A 12792-nucleotide genomic window follows, 5' to 3' on the forward strand; every position below is an offset into this window, starting at 1 on the left:
TCGACGCCCTGCGCAACAACAACACCTGGTCGCTCGTTCCCCGCCCGCCCGGCGTCCATATCGTCAGTGGAAAATGGATATTCAAATACAAACTCAAGGATGATGGATCTCTGGAGCGCTACAAGGCACGACGGGTCATGCGGGGCTTCTCTCAGCGCCCGGGCATCGACTTCGGGGAAACCTTTAGCCCTGTGGTCAAGCCGGCAACGATACCCACCGTGCTCACTCTTGTTGCTACTCGTCAATGGCCGGCACACCAACTAGATGTCAGCAATGCGTTCCTTCACGGCGAGCTCCAGGAACGTGTCTAAGCTCAGCAGCCTGCCGGCTTCGTCAATCCAGCACGACCCGATGCAGTCTGTCTCCTGTCGAAGTCATTGTATGGGCTAAAACAGGCACCTCGCGCCTGGTACCTGAGGTTCGCCAACTTCATCCGCAGCATCGGCTTCACGGTGACACGGTGCCACACATCCCTGTTCGTACTCCGGCAGGGCTCATCCATGGCGTACCTCTGTTGGCACCGATCACGCTGATAAGTCTCTCCACGAACTCACAAACTCTATGAACACTCAGATGGATGGAAGGATACACGCACTACGTAACAACACAGACTCTGAGACAAGCGCTAGCACACAGAGAAGGTATTCGGTGCTGCACACCAGCAACAACACTTGCACTTTATTTCTTTTCACCACAACTCGCTAAACACACCTGATTACATGGCTTAAATAAACGCACGCACACACCACGATCAGCCGCACAACCCGGTCGATCACGCCGTGACTTGACCACTAATTCACCTCCCTACATGCAAGCAACAACCACCTGCATGCATGCAGATAGCCACTATCCAATGCACGCAGTTAGCTAGTTGATCCTCTTTTCACGCCATGCATCAATGCTCCACTGAATTGACTCGGCCACAACGTCCAACTAACGAGCACCTGCAGATTTCCTGCATGCAATCACTAGCATGCAGAATGGTCTTCTCTGATCAAACTAACTCATACACATGCACCTACAGATATACACGCACATGACACACTAACTTGGACACCGCTTGACACAAACAACAAGATTAAGTCCAACAATCACCCTCTAATCTTGTTGGCTTTATTCTGCACACCCACATGAGGCTTCAAAGTAGCGTCTGGCTCATCCTCGGCGTCCGCCACGATGAGTTGCGCCACACCCTTCGTCACTTTCTTCACTGCAGGACACTCGTCGGCAAAGTGTCCGAACTCACCACAGTTGCGGCAGTCGATCTTCGACTTGTCAAACTTGCCGCGGTACTTCTTCTTATCGCCGCTGCTACCGGAGCCGCCGCTGCTCCTCGTCTCTTCAGCAATCTTGGCCTCCCACTCGGCACGCGTGAGCCACGGCTCGACGCTGGCAACCAGCAGCTACGGCTCCCCCTCCCTGTCACGACGCCGCCCCTTTGAAGACTCCTCGAACGCCCGCAGACGCCTGATTGTCTCCGTCACCGTCATCTCCGACACATTCTCCCATTGCTCGATGGCGCTGATGAGGGGTCCGAACTTGTCGGGGATGGAATGTAGGAGCTTCTCGATGATGGTGGTTTCCTCCACTTTTGTGCCGAGAGAGCGAATCTCGTTCACGTTCGGTGGTAACCTTCAATACAAAGTCATTAATTTTTTTAGAATCACCCATGTACATACCATCAAGTTTCCTCTTGAGGGTTTGTACTTGGGCCTTCTTGACACGCTCTTCACCCATGTTCATCTCCTTGAGAGCGTCCCACGCCTCTTTGGCCGTCTCGTGCTCGGAGATGCTCATCACCACGGCCTCCAGCACAGCTTGGACAATGGCGGCGAGAGCCATTTGATCCATCTTCTCATCAGCACCTGCTTTGTTCACCATGGCAGCCCACACGCCTTGTGCATGCATGAAGATCTTCATCTTCATAGCCCACACGCTGTAGTTGTTCTCCGAAAGCATGGGGTAACGCAACGTCACCCCCACCTCCTTCACTTGCTGCACCACCAACTTGTTGTCGTCGTCGCTGACGCCGGTAGCAGGCTTGCTGCCGTCACCGATCTTCATCATCACTCGAACGAGGCTCTGTATACCACTTGTTGGCACTGATCACACCGATCAGCCTCTCCACGAACTCACAAACTCTATGGACAGTCAGATGGATGGAAGGACAGCAAGAACAGAGACTCTGAGACAAGCACTAGCACATAGAGAAGGTATTCGGTGCTGCTCACCAGCATCAACACTTGCACTTTGTTTCTGTTCACCACAACTCGCTAAACACACTTGATTACATGGCTTAAATAAACGCACGCACACATCACGATCAGCCGCACAACCTGCATGCAGATAGCCACTATCCAATCCATGCAGTTAGCTAGTTGATCCTCTTTTCACGCCATGCATCCGTGCTCCACTGAATTGACTCGGCCACAACGACCAACCAACAAACACCTGCAGATTCCCTGCATGCAATCACTAGCATGCAGCATGTTCTCTGATCAAACTAACTCATACGCATGCACCTACGGATACACACGCACATGACACACTAACTTGGACACAGCTTGTCACAAACAACAAGATTAAGTCCAATAACCTCCTGCTTTATGTGGACGATATGATCATCACTGCATCCAGCGACACTCTTCTACGCCAGTTAATCCATCAGGTTCGTGGTGAATTTGCCGTCAAAGATATGGGACCTGTACAGTACTTCTTGGGCATTCATGTTCGCCGCACCAGTGAAGGTTTCTTTCTGTCTCAAAGTCAGTATGCAGAAGAGCTACTTGATCGTGCAGGGATGCAAAATTGCAAGCAAATCTCCACTCCTGTAGACACAAAGCCCAAGATGTCTTCCTCTGATGGCACCAAGCTCCCTGATCCATCGACATACCGCAGCCTAGCAGGTGCCCTGCAATATTTGACGATGACACGGCCAGAATTGCATACGCTGTCCATCAGATATGCTTGCACATGCATGATCCCAGGGATTGTCATCTTGCTCTCGTCAAACGGATACTCCGGTATGTGCGTGGCACAACACACTTTGGGTTACAGCTTGGAGCTTCCTCCTCGACAGACATCGTGGCATACTCGGATGCAGACTGGGCAGGATGCCCGGACACTCGGCGTTCCACGTCTGGGTACTGTATTTTTCTCGGCGACTCCTTGGTGTCTTGGTCTTGAAAGTGACAGCCCACAGTGTCTTGTTCTAGCGCCGAGGCCGAATACTGTGGCGTTGCAAACGCAGTTGCAGAAACATGCTGGCTCCGTCAACTTCTGTCTGAACTGCATTGCACCATCACGAAGGCTACTGTGGCTTATTATGATAATATTTCGGCAGTATAGATGGCTTCCAATCCCATTCATCACCGACGGACGAAACATATTGAACTTGACATTCATTTTGTCAGAGAAAAGGTGGCCGCTGGCGAGGTACTTGTTCTCCATGTTCCAACAGCTCAACAATTTGCAGATGTCTTGACAAAAGGTCTACCAACTCGGCGTTTAATGATTTTCGGTCCAGTCTATGCATCTTCTCCGGCGATGCTACAACTGCGGCTGAGTGTCAGCGATAGGATGTTATCCATTTGTAACTAACTCATGTTGTACCGAGTCTTACACCGGCTACCTGCTGTCACGCTGTAACATCCCAATTTTCATCACTTTGAAGAAGATGCAAGGCAACTCTCTAAGATCCTTAGCCACTAAGCAATAGTGAGATATTTTCAAGGCAACTCTCTAGATCCTTAGCCCCTAAGCAATAGTGAGATATTTCCAAGGCAACTCTCTAGATCCTTAGCCCCTAAGCAAGAATAAAATATTCTCAAGAATCCTTCTCCACTAAGCAAGGGGGGAGATATTTTCCATGGAAGACTCTAAAAATAGTAATAAATAAAATTTTGAAAATGCTAAGATATTTTGGATTCTCTAGAAGGAGGACACTTGTCCTAATACCATGGCTTCCCTTGACCTATAAATAGAGCCCCCTCCTTGCCATGACATCCACCCATGAGCAAGGTAGATAGGTTGTGGTAGGGCTAGGAGGGTTAGTGCTGGACTAGCCACTCTAAGGCGCGTGTTCCTTCGGGACTTTGCCACTCCAATAAGGTAAGTATTTTTATAAGCGTTAGTCTCCTAGTTAAACTTAAGTACTTAGTATAGAAGTTGTGATTCAAAAGGACCCGGTACACTAAGTAACCAGAAGCCTCTCAGGTCACCGCACCACGCCCTAATTCTCAGATAATCATAACAGCGCCTACTTCCTTCGTAATAACTTCATCATCCCCTGGAAACCACAAAGTACTCATACCATTGACCTTGGAATAAACCGTCATGCACAGTGCTGGCCGAGATATTTTTCCGCCGCGCACGCTCGCTCTCGCCCGCGCACGCGCGACACGCCGGCCCCACGACGGGACCGCGCACTGCCGCCGGCACCGCGCCGTGCCGCCCACCTCCGTGGCCCCACGACGGGACCGCACACTGCCGTCGGCACCGCGCCGTGCCGCCCACCTCCGTGTCCCCACCTCGCCCACGCCACCGCAGCGTCCTCGCCGGCTTTGCCGCCTCGACGCTCGCGCCTTCAGCACCGTCACTGTTTGAGTTGACGGCGAGCTGCCGCAGCCCACGCCGTCGCCCGTCCCCGTGCGACGCCGCTGCTACTCCCCTCGCCTATAAAAGGAGCGAGGCCGTGACGAACTCCATCACCAGCCCAAGCACACCGAGCCGCTTCACTCCGCTAGCTGAACCACTCCCCACGAGCCCAGCTCACTCACGAGACGAAGCCCCAACAGTTGACCCTATTCCTCGAGCTGTTGCACGCCAAGGTGAGATGGCAGGCAGCCCCGACCATTAACTCCACAATACTAATAAAGGCCCAAAACATCCACCAGGCCGTGAGCACCTAACCCAAATCATTCTATTTAAGTACCAACCAAAACTATAAACCCAATATCTCCTTCATATCAATTCCTATTGTCATTTCCATTTGAGCTTGTTTTATAGCTTGCTTGTGTTTGTTTGCCGGTTGTGCCGTTTCCGCCCGTAGATCACGGAGTGACCGAGCAGGAGCCTGCCAGGGAGCCAGAAGACCCATACCGCGAGCAGGAAGCCGCCACCGACGACGCGTACGTAAGCGAAGGCAAGTTTCATCGACCCCTACGTGAGCGGTTGCATCCATGTGAGGACGTCTAGTTGTAGCTCTGGTTTAGGATCGATTACATATACCGGTGCTCGAGTGATTGAGTGTGCTCATACATGCATGTGAGTAGTTATGCATGTCCAGAGTTGAGACTAGGATATGAAGGGTTCTGGTTGAGGCTAGGGCAGCTGGGTATGCTGGAGCCGGCACTACTGTGGTGGTAGACTGGCAGGTGAGCGCTACCGTGGAGGTAGGCTCGAGTTGACATGTTGAGGAATGGTTGCTGCCCTGGTGAACCATAAGGACCGAGTTGTTTTAACATCTCACCTAGCTTCATTTAGTACGACCACAGGTTCCGTTATGGGCCGGACTTAGCCTAATCCCACTGGTTAGCCTGATGGTCGCAAGGATGTGTCATGGGTATAGACCATTGTGGTCAGGGCCCGAGGGGTTGTGCGGCCGGGCTGGGGCGTGACCACGGCTGGGTGTCGGCTATGTCGGTTGTCCGTTCGGGCAGTCCAGCTTGTGGGTACAGTGTACGACCTCTGCAGAGTGTAGAATCCATTCGAATGGTCCGTGTCCACGGAATGGACAGGCTACGGTGTGGTCCTAACAACTAGTGAGCTACCTACTGTGGGTTGTGTCGGGAAGAAGGGCGTACCATGAGTTGCATTGCATATGCATTGTAGTTAATGTGTGTCATGCATGTCATTCCCCTCCTGTAGGGTGAGGTGGAACTTGCTGAGTACTTTTGTACTCAACCCTTGCTGATTTTTCTCCAGAGGATCCCGACTTTGTTCCAGAAGACTGTGAGTAGATCGTATCCGCACCCAAGCTGGTCGAGTGGAGTTGTGATGGATGAAGAGCTAGTCCTCCATGCCGTCATGATAGTCACTATCCTATGTTTGAGTTGTGTAGCTCTATGTTATCGCATTACCCCTCGTGTATTTGTTGAATAAAGCTCTGTATGACTCTGGACTCCACTTGATGTAACATGTATTATGCCGGAGACTTTATTCGGTAATTAATACATGGTTTAGCCTTGATCTTCGGGTCGGGGCGCTTCAGGTGGTATCAGAGCCATGCTTGGCTGTAGGACACGAATCGGTAGTAACGAGGACCGTAGGAACCTTAGGATGGTCAATTCTTGAAACCCTATTACTCCTTAAAACTTTATCCTTATTATGCTAACCCTACCTTTGTAAGTTAGATGGCGGATGACTGGACCACCACCTACTGCATCAACGAAGATGGATTCCCCAGGGTGCTTTATGCTGCCACGGTGCGACTAGGTATTCCGGAACGACCGGAGTACGTGGGTCGCGAGTTCATGGAGCATGGCACCGAAAGCTGTGAGGTCACCGTTCATATTGGCGCCAGCAATAAATACTTGGAGATGCAACCCTGGAGTGTCACCACCACTGGAGCCCGTATGCCTGACACCATTCAACTTGCAGCTCGCAAGGCACTGCGGCACCTGTGCCAGATGTTCGAATGGCACTTGGGTTCCACTCCCATGAAGTACTTTCCACCGTTGGATCGTAACCGTCCTGCTTGGGCGGCAAGGATCCGCAACCTAGAAAGTCCTGCTGGGACAGAGAAGAACCCCACAGTTGTCGCTATGTCGGGCTATTTGCTTAGCCTCGATGATTTGTGCGACCAACTGCATCAACGCGTGAGAAATTTGATCCAGAGTGCTGAGAGAGCGGAGTCCCGTTGGCATAAGGCTAAGCTGGCCTTAGCGCAGGCAGAAGCCCGAGCAGCTGAAGCAGAGAGCCGCCTCACCATGGCCGAAGAAAACCTTAGGGAGCAGGCAGACCGCCATAGCCAGCTTCTTAGAGGTGTCTACCTAGTAGATCGCGCCAAGCGTAAGGGACACCATCCTGGGACTGCCGCTGAGTCAACCATCCTAGAGGGGATCCCACTATACCCTTTGTCCCAACCGCGCAGGAGGATTTGCGAACCAGTGCCGCCCACGCCTCCCGCGTCTCCCCGAGATCCCAGAAACAGTGATCCCGAGGACCGTGTTGTAGGGATCAGTAGTCGAGTCATCCCGGCTGACCCTTAAAAGTCAAGCCGCGTTATTGTAATCCATCGTGGCATGTATCCCTGCTTGTTTGAATGAATGCTTGTGTGGTGCTTGAATGACTTGTTGATATTGTGTGCTATTATATACATGCAAATCTACCCTAGTAATAAATAGGGAGAGCCACCTAATTTCATCCTATCCCTCCTTGACCGCAGATGTCCCGTCGTTCGAGCCGAGTCCAGGGACTCCATGCTCAGGAGGACGGTGACGAGGTCAATCCGAGGAACCAGGCCCCTCCGAATGTAGCTCCAGAAGAAAATGGACACCTACCGCAGCTACCTCCCCGTGCCCCCGCACCCATTGACCTAGCAGCCATACTACAGCAACAGAACCAACTCCTTCAAGTTCTTGTGACCACCCTCACGGCTCAAGATCAAGGCAATCCTGGCAACAATAGACCTGCAATGCATCAAGGCAATGGCAGCAGGATTGCAGACTTCAACCGCTTGCAGCCACCTAAGTTTGGAGGATCCGACAACCCGATTGAGGCTGATGACTGGATCAGAGAAATCGAGATGAAGCTAGAAGTTGTTCATGCTGATGACCGTGATAAGGTGTTATTGGCCGTCCAACAACTGAGAGGACTAGCTTTAGCATGGTGGCAAAGCTACAGAGAGATGAATGAGGATGCTAACACCATGCTTTGGGACAGATTTGTCAAAGTGTTTAAGGAGCATCACATTCCTAGGAGTGTGATGAAGCTTAAGTTGGAGGAGTTCATGAGTCTCCAGCAAGGGAATCTGACAGTGACAGAGTATCTGCATAAATTCACGGAGCTGTCCTGTTATGCCTCAAAAGTGCTGAAGACAGATGAACAGAAGCAAGATGCCTTCCTTCGTGGTTTGGATCCGGAGATAAGGACCCTGCTTGGAGTTTCTATTTACTCGGATTTCAACACCCTAGTTAACAAGGCCATCACTACTGCGAAGCACAAGAAGGAAGAAATGAAGGACAAAAAGAGGAAGTTTGAAAGCAAGAAGGTGTTTCACCAGGAGAAGGCCCAGAAGACTCAGCACCCAGCTTATTTTGGACCGAAGAGTCATAGTGTGGTGTCTTACAAGGTGCCTACTGCATCATTCAGGCAGCCATCTCAGTCTGCACCTGCTAAGACTCAAGGCATTAACCACACTCAGTCAACCGGAGGGAGCCAGCTGACCAACCCGAAGGCTTGCTTTAGCTGCCGTGAGACAGGGCACTTTATTGCCAACTATCCCTATAGGAACAAGCCTGCACTGTCTGTCTTCTCCAACTCAGTGAATGGACCAAAGCAAGCATCTGGAGCCAGCCATGGAGCACTAGCAACGAGTCAACAGTCATTTGGAAAGGCGAAGGTGAACCACGTCTACGCCGAAGAAGCTGAGGATGCCCCAGTAGTGATACTCGGTGAGTTCCTGGTCCAATCAGCTCTTGCAACTGTGCTTTTCGACTTCGGTGCATCGCATTCATTTATCTCGTCAAGCTTTGTGGAAGCTAATAATGTTGATACGGTAGCCCTTAAGAGGCCATTAATAACTCAGTCCCCGGGAGGCCACATACCTTGCCACTTAGGAGTTATCGGCATCCCTATTAACCTAAGTGGGGTAGTGTTCTTAGCCAACCTAGTGGTACTCAACTCCCAAGGGATAGATGTTATCCTCGGGATGGATTGGTTAACCAAGCACCGAGGAAGCATAGCGTGTGCAGAAAGGACTGTGACCGTGACCAATCATCATGGAGAAACAGTCACTTGCCATGTTAAGGTCAGTAGACCAGGCCCCATGCTGCACAACCTAAAGGCGGAAACACCGAAGGAGGTACCGGTAGTAGCGGAGTATATGGATGTGTTCCCTGAAGAATTACCGGGTATGCCTCCAGAGCGTGAAGTGGAATTCGCCATTGACCTAGTCCCCGGTACAGCCCCTATTGCTAAGACACCCTATAGGATGGCAGCCTCGGAGCTAGCCGAGTTGAAAAAGCAATTAGATGAGCTTTTGTAAAAAGGTTATATAAGACCTAGCTCATCGCCGTGGGGAGCACCTGTCCTTTTTGTCAAGAAGAAGGATGGAAGCATGAGGCTATATGTGGATTATAGAGCCCTGAATGAGGTCACCATCAAGAACAAGTACCCATTGCCTCGGATAGATGATCTGTTTGATCATCTGAAAGGAGCCAAGTTCTTTTCCAAGATAGACCTAAGGTCAGGCTATTACCAGTTGTGGATTAGGCCAGAAGATGTGCCTAAGACGGCTTTTGTGACTCGTTATGGTCAATACGAGTTCACGGTAATGCCGTTCGGTTTAACCAATGCTCCTGCTTACTTCATGAACCTCATGAATAAAGTGTTCATGGAGGAGTTGGACCAGTTTGTCGTTGTCTTTATCGACGACATACTAGTCTACTCTCGGAGTGCCGAAGAGCACGAGCAGCACCTTAGAGTAGTTTTGGGCAAGCTTAGGAGCCACCAACTGTATGCCAAGTTCAGTAAGTGTGAATTCTGGCTACAGAAGGTAAGCTTCCTTGGGCATGTCCTGACTGCTGAAGGAGTAGCAGTGGACCCGGAGAAAGTAACTGCGGTGTCAGAGTGGAAACAGCCAACCTCCGTCTCAGAAATCCGAAGTTTCCTTGGATTAGCTGGCTATTATCGGAGATTCATTGAAGGATTTTCTAGGATAGCCAGACCAATGACGGAGCTGCTCAAGAAGGACAAGAAGTTTGTCTGGACAGAAGCTTGTGAGCGGAGTTTCCATGAACTAAAGGAAAGACTAACTACCGCACCCGTGTTGGTCTTACCTGACATTCGCAAGGACTTTGTTATTTTCTGTGATGCTTCCAGACAAGGCTTAGGCTGTGTGCTTATGCAAGAAGGGAGAGTTGTAGCCTATGCCTCTCGTCAATTAAGGTCCCATGAGCAGAACTATCCAACTCATGATTTGGAGTTAGCAGCGGTAGTGCATGCTCTGAAGATTTGGAGGCACTATCTGATTGGGAATAAGTGTGAGATCTATACGGATCATAAGAGCCTTAAGTATATCTTCACCCAACCGGACCTTAATCTCAGGCAAAGGAGATGGTTGGAGTTAATTAAGGATTATGATCTGGAGATCCATTATCATCCGGGTAAAGCAAATGTAGTGGCAGATGCCTTAAGCAGAAAAGCTTATTGCCACCACTTGGTTACCCAGGAGCCACGGTTACGTGAGGAAATGGAGAAGTTGAACCTAAGTGTTGTGCCCCATTCCTATAATTACAACCTTAGTGTTCGACCAGTCCTGGATGACCAAATCAAAGAGGCTCAAAAGGATGATGAGAAGCTAATGGAGATCAAGGCCCAAACCGGAGAAATCAAGGCCCCGAATTTCAGGGTGGATAAGGATGGAGTTCTATGGTTTAAGAAGCGGCTGTGTGTGCCAAAGCAAGGTCATTACCGTCAAACCATTTTGGATGAGGCACACAACTCAGCTTACTCTATTCACCCTGGTTCCACCAAAATGTACTTGGACCTTAAGGAAAAGTACTGGTGGAATGGAATGAAAGGCGATATAGCTAAGTTTGTGGCATACTGTGATGTATGTCGACGGATAAAGGCTGAGCATCAGAAGCCTAGTGGATTACTCCAACCGTTGCCAATTCCAGTTTGGAAATGGGATGAAGTTGGTATGGACTTCATTATTGGCCTGCCCAGAACCAAGAGTGGTAATGATTCCGTCTGGGTAGTGGTTGACCGCCTCACAAAAGTTGCCCACTTCATACCTGTGCGCACCACTTACGGAGGTGACAAACTAGCTAAGCTGTACATCGACCGTATAGTGAAGTTACATGGAGTGCCCAAGCGTATAGTCTCAGATTGAGGGACCCAGTTCACCTCAAGGTTTTGGAGGAGTCTGCATGAAGCACTCGGCACTAAGTTGGATTTTAGTTCAGCTTATCATCCTCAAACGGATGGCCAAACTGAGAGGATCAACCAGATCCTAGAAGATATGCTGAGAGCTTGTGTCCTCACTTATGGTAAGGACTGGGAAGATAGTCTGCCATATGCCGAGTTTTTCTATAATAATAGCTATCAGACCAGCCTCAAAATGTCACCGTTCGAAGCCCTCTATGGAAGGAAGTGTCGGACTCCGCTGATGTGGTCTGAAGTTGGGGATCGCATCGTGGAGCGACCGGATTTTATTGAAGCAGCAGAAGACAAAGTGGCCGAGATAAGAGCAAATTTGAAGGCAGCTCAGTCGCGCCAGAAAAGCTATGCGGATAAGAGAAGGCGTGAGCTCAGCTTTGAGGTTGGAGATCATGTGTACCTTAAAGTCTCTCCAATCCGTGGCACGCGCAGATTCCAAGTGCGTGGGAAGCTGGCCCCAAGATTTATCGGTCCTTTCCCGATCTTGAAGAAAGTGGGAGCCGTAGCTTATAAGATCCAATTGCCGGAGGAGATGTCAGATGTGCACAATGTCTTTCATGTGTCCCAGCTGAGAAAATGTTTAAGAGTGCCAGAAGAACAAGTGGTACAGGACACCATTGATCTGCAAGATGACTTGAGGTATCAAGAGGTGCCCGTTAAGATTTTGGATACTGTGACTCGTAAGACCAGGACATCCACCGTCAAGCTTTGCCGAGTCCAGTGGAGCAGGCACTCAGAAGCGGAAGCGACATGGGAGAGAGAGGAAGCGCTGAGAGCTGAGTTTCCCCACCTTTTTCAGGACCCACTCGAATCTCGAGGACGAGATTCAACCTAAGTGGGGTAGGTTTGTAACATCCCAATTTTCATCACTTTGAAGAAGATGCAAGGCAACTCTCTAAGATCCTTAGCCACTAAGCAATAGTGAGATATTTTCAAGGCAACTCTCTAGATCCTTAGCCCCTAAGCAATAGTGAGATATTTTCAAGGCAACTCTCTAGATCCTTAGCCCCTAAGCAAGAATAAAATATTCTCAAGGATCCTTCTCCACTAAGCAAGGGGGGAGATATTTTCCATGGAAGACTCTAGAAATAGTAATAAATAAAATTTTGAAAATGCTAAGATATTTTGGAATTCTCTAGAAGGAGGACACTTGTCCTAATACCATGGCTTCCCTTGACCTATAAATAGAGCCCCCCTCCTTGCCATGACATCCACCCATGAGCAAGGTAGATAGGTTGTGGTAGGGCTAGGAGGGTTAGTGCTCGACTAGCCACTCAAAGGCGCGTGTTCCTTCGGGACTTTGCCGCTCCAATAAGGTAAGTATTTTTATAAGCGTTAGTCTCCTAGTTAAACTTAAGTACTTAGTATAGAAGTTGTGATTCAAAAGGACCCGGTACACTAAGTAACCAGAAGCCTCTCAAGTCACCGCACCACGCCCTAATTCTCAGATAATCATAACAGCGCCTACTTCCTTCGTAATAACTTCATCATCCCCTGGAAACCACAAAGTACTCACACCATTGACCTTGGAATAAACCGTCATGCACAGTGCCGGTTGAGATATTTTTCCGCCGCGCACGCCTTGTGCAAGCATGAAGATCTTCATCTTCATAGCCCACACGCTGTAGTTGTTCTCCGAAAGCATGGGGTAACGCAGCGTCACCCCCACCTCCTTCACTTGCTGCA

At 49.9% G+C, this 12792-nt stretch overlaps 1 pseudogene; it reads left to right on the forward strand.

Annotated features, from left to right (window-relative positions):
- Positions 1-7636: 7636 nt before the first annotated feature.
- On the forward strand, positions 7637-11879 carry LOC112900531 (annotated as a pseudogene).
- The last annotated feature ends 913 nt before the right edge of the window (positions 11880-12792 follow it).

The sequence above is a fragment of the Panicum hallii genome, chromosome 7 (genome assembly GCF_002211085.1).
Source record: "Panicum hallii strain FIL2 chromosome 7, PHallii_v3.1, whole genome shotgun sequence".
In the NCBI taxonomy this organism is placed as follows: Eukaryota; Viridiplantae; Streptophyta; class Magnoliopsida; order Poales; family Poaceae; genus Panicum; species Panicum hallii.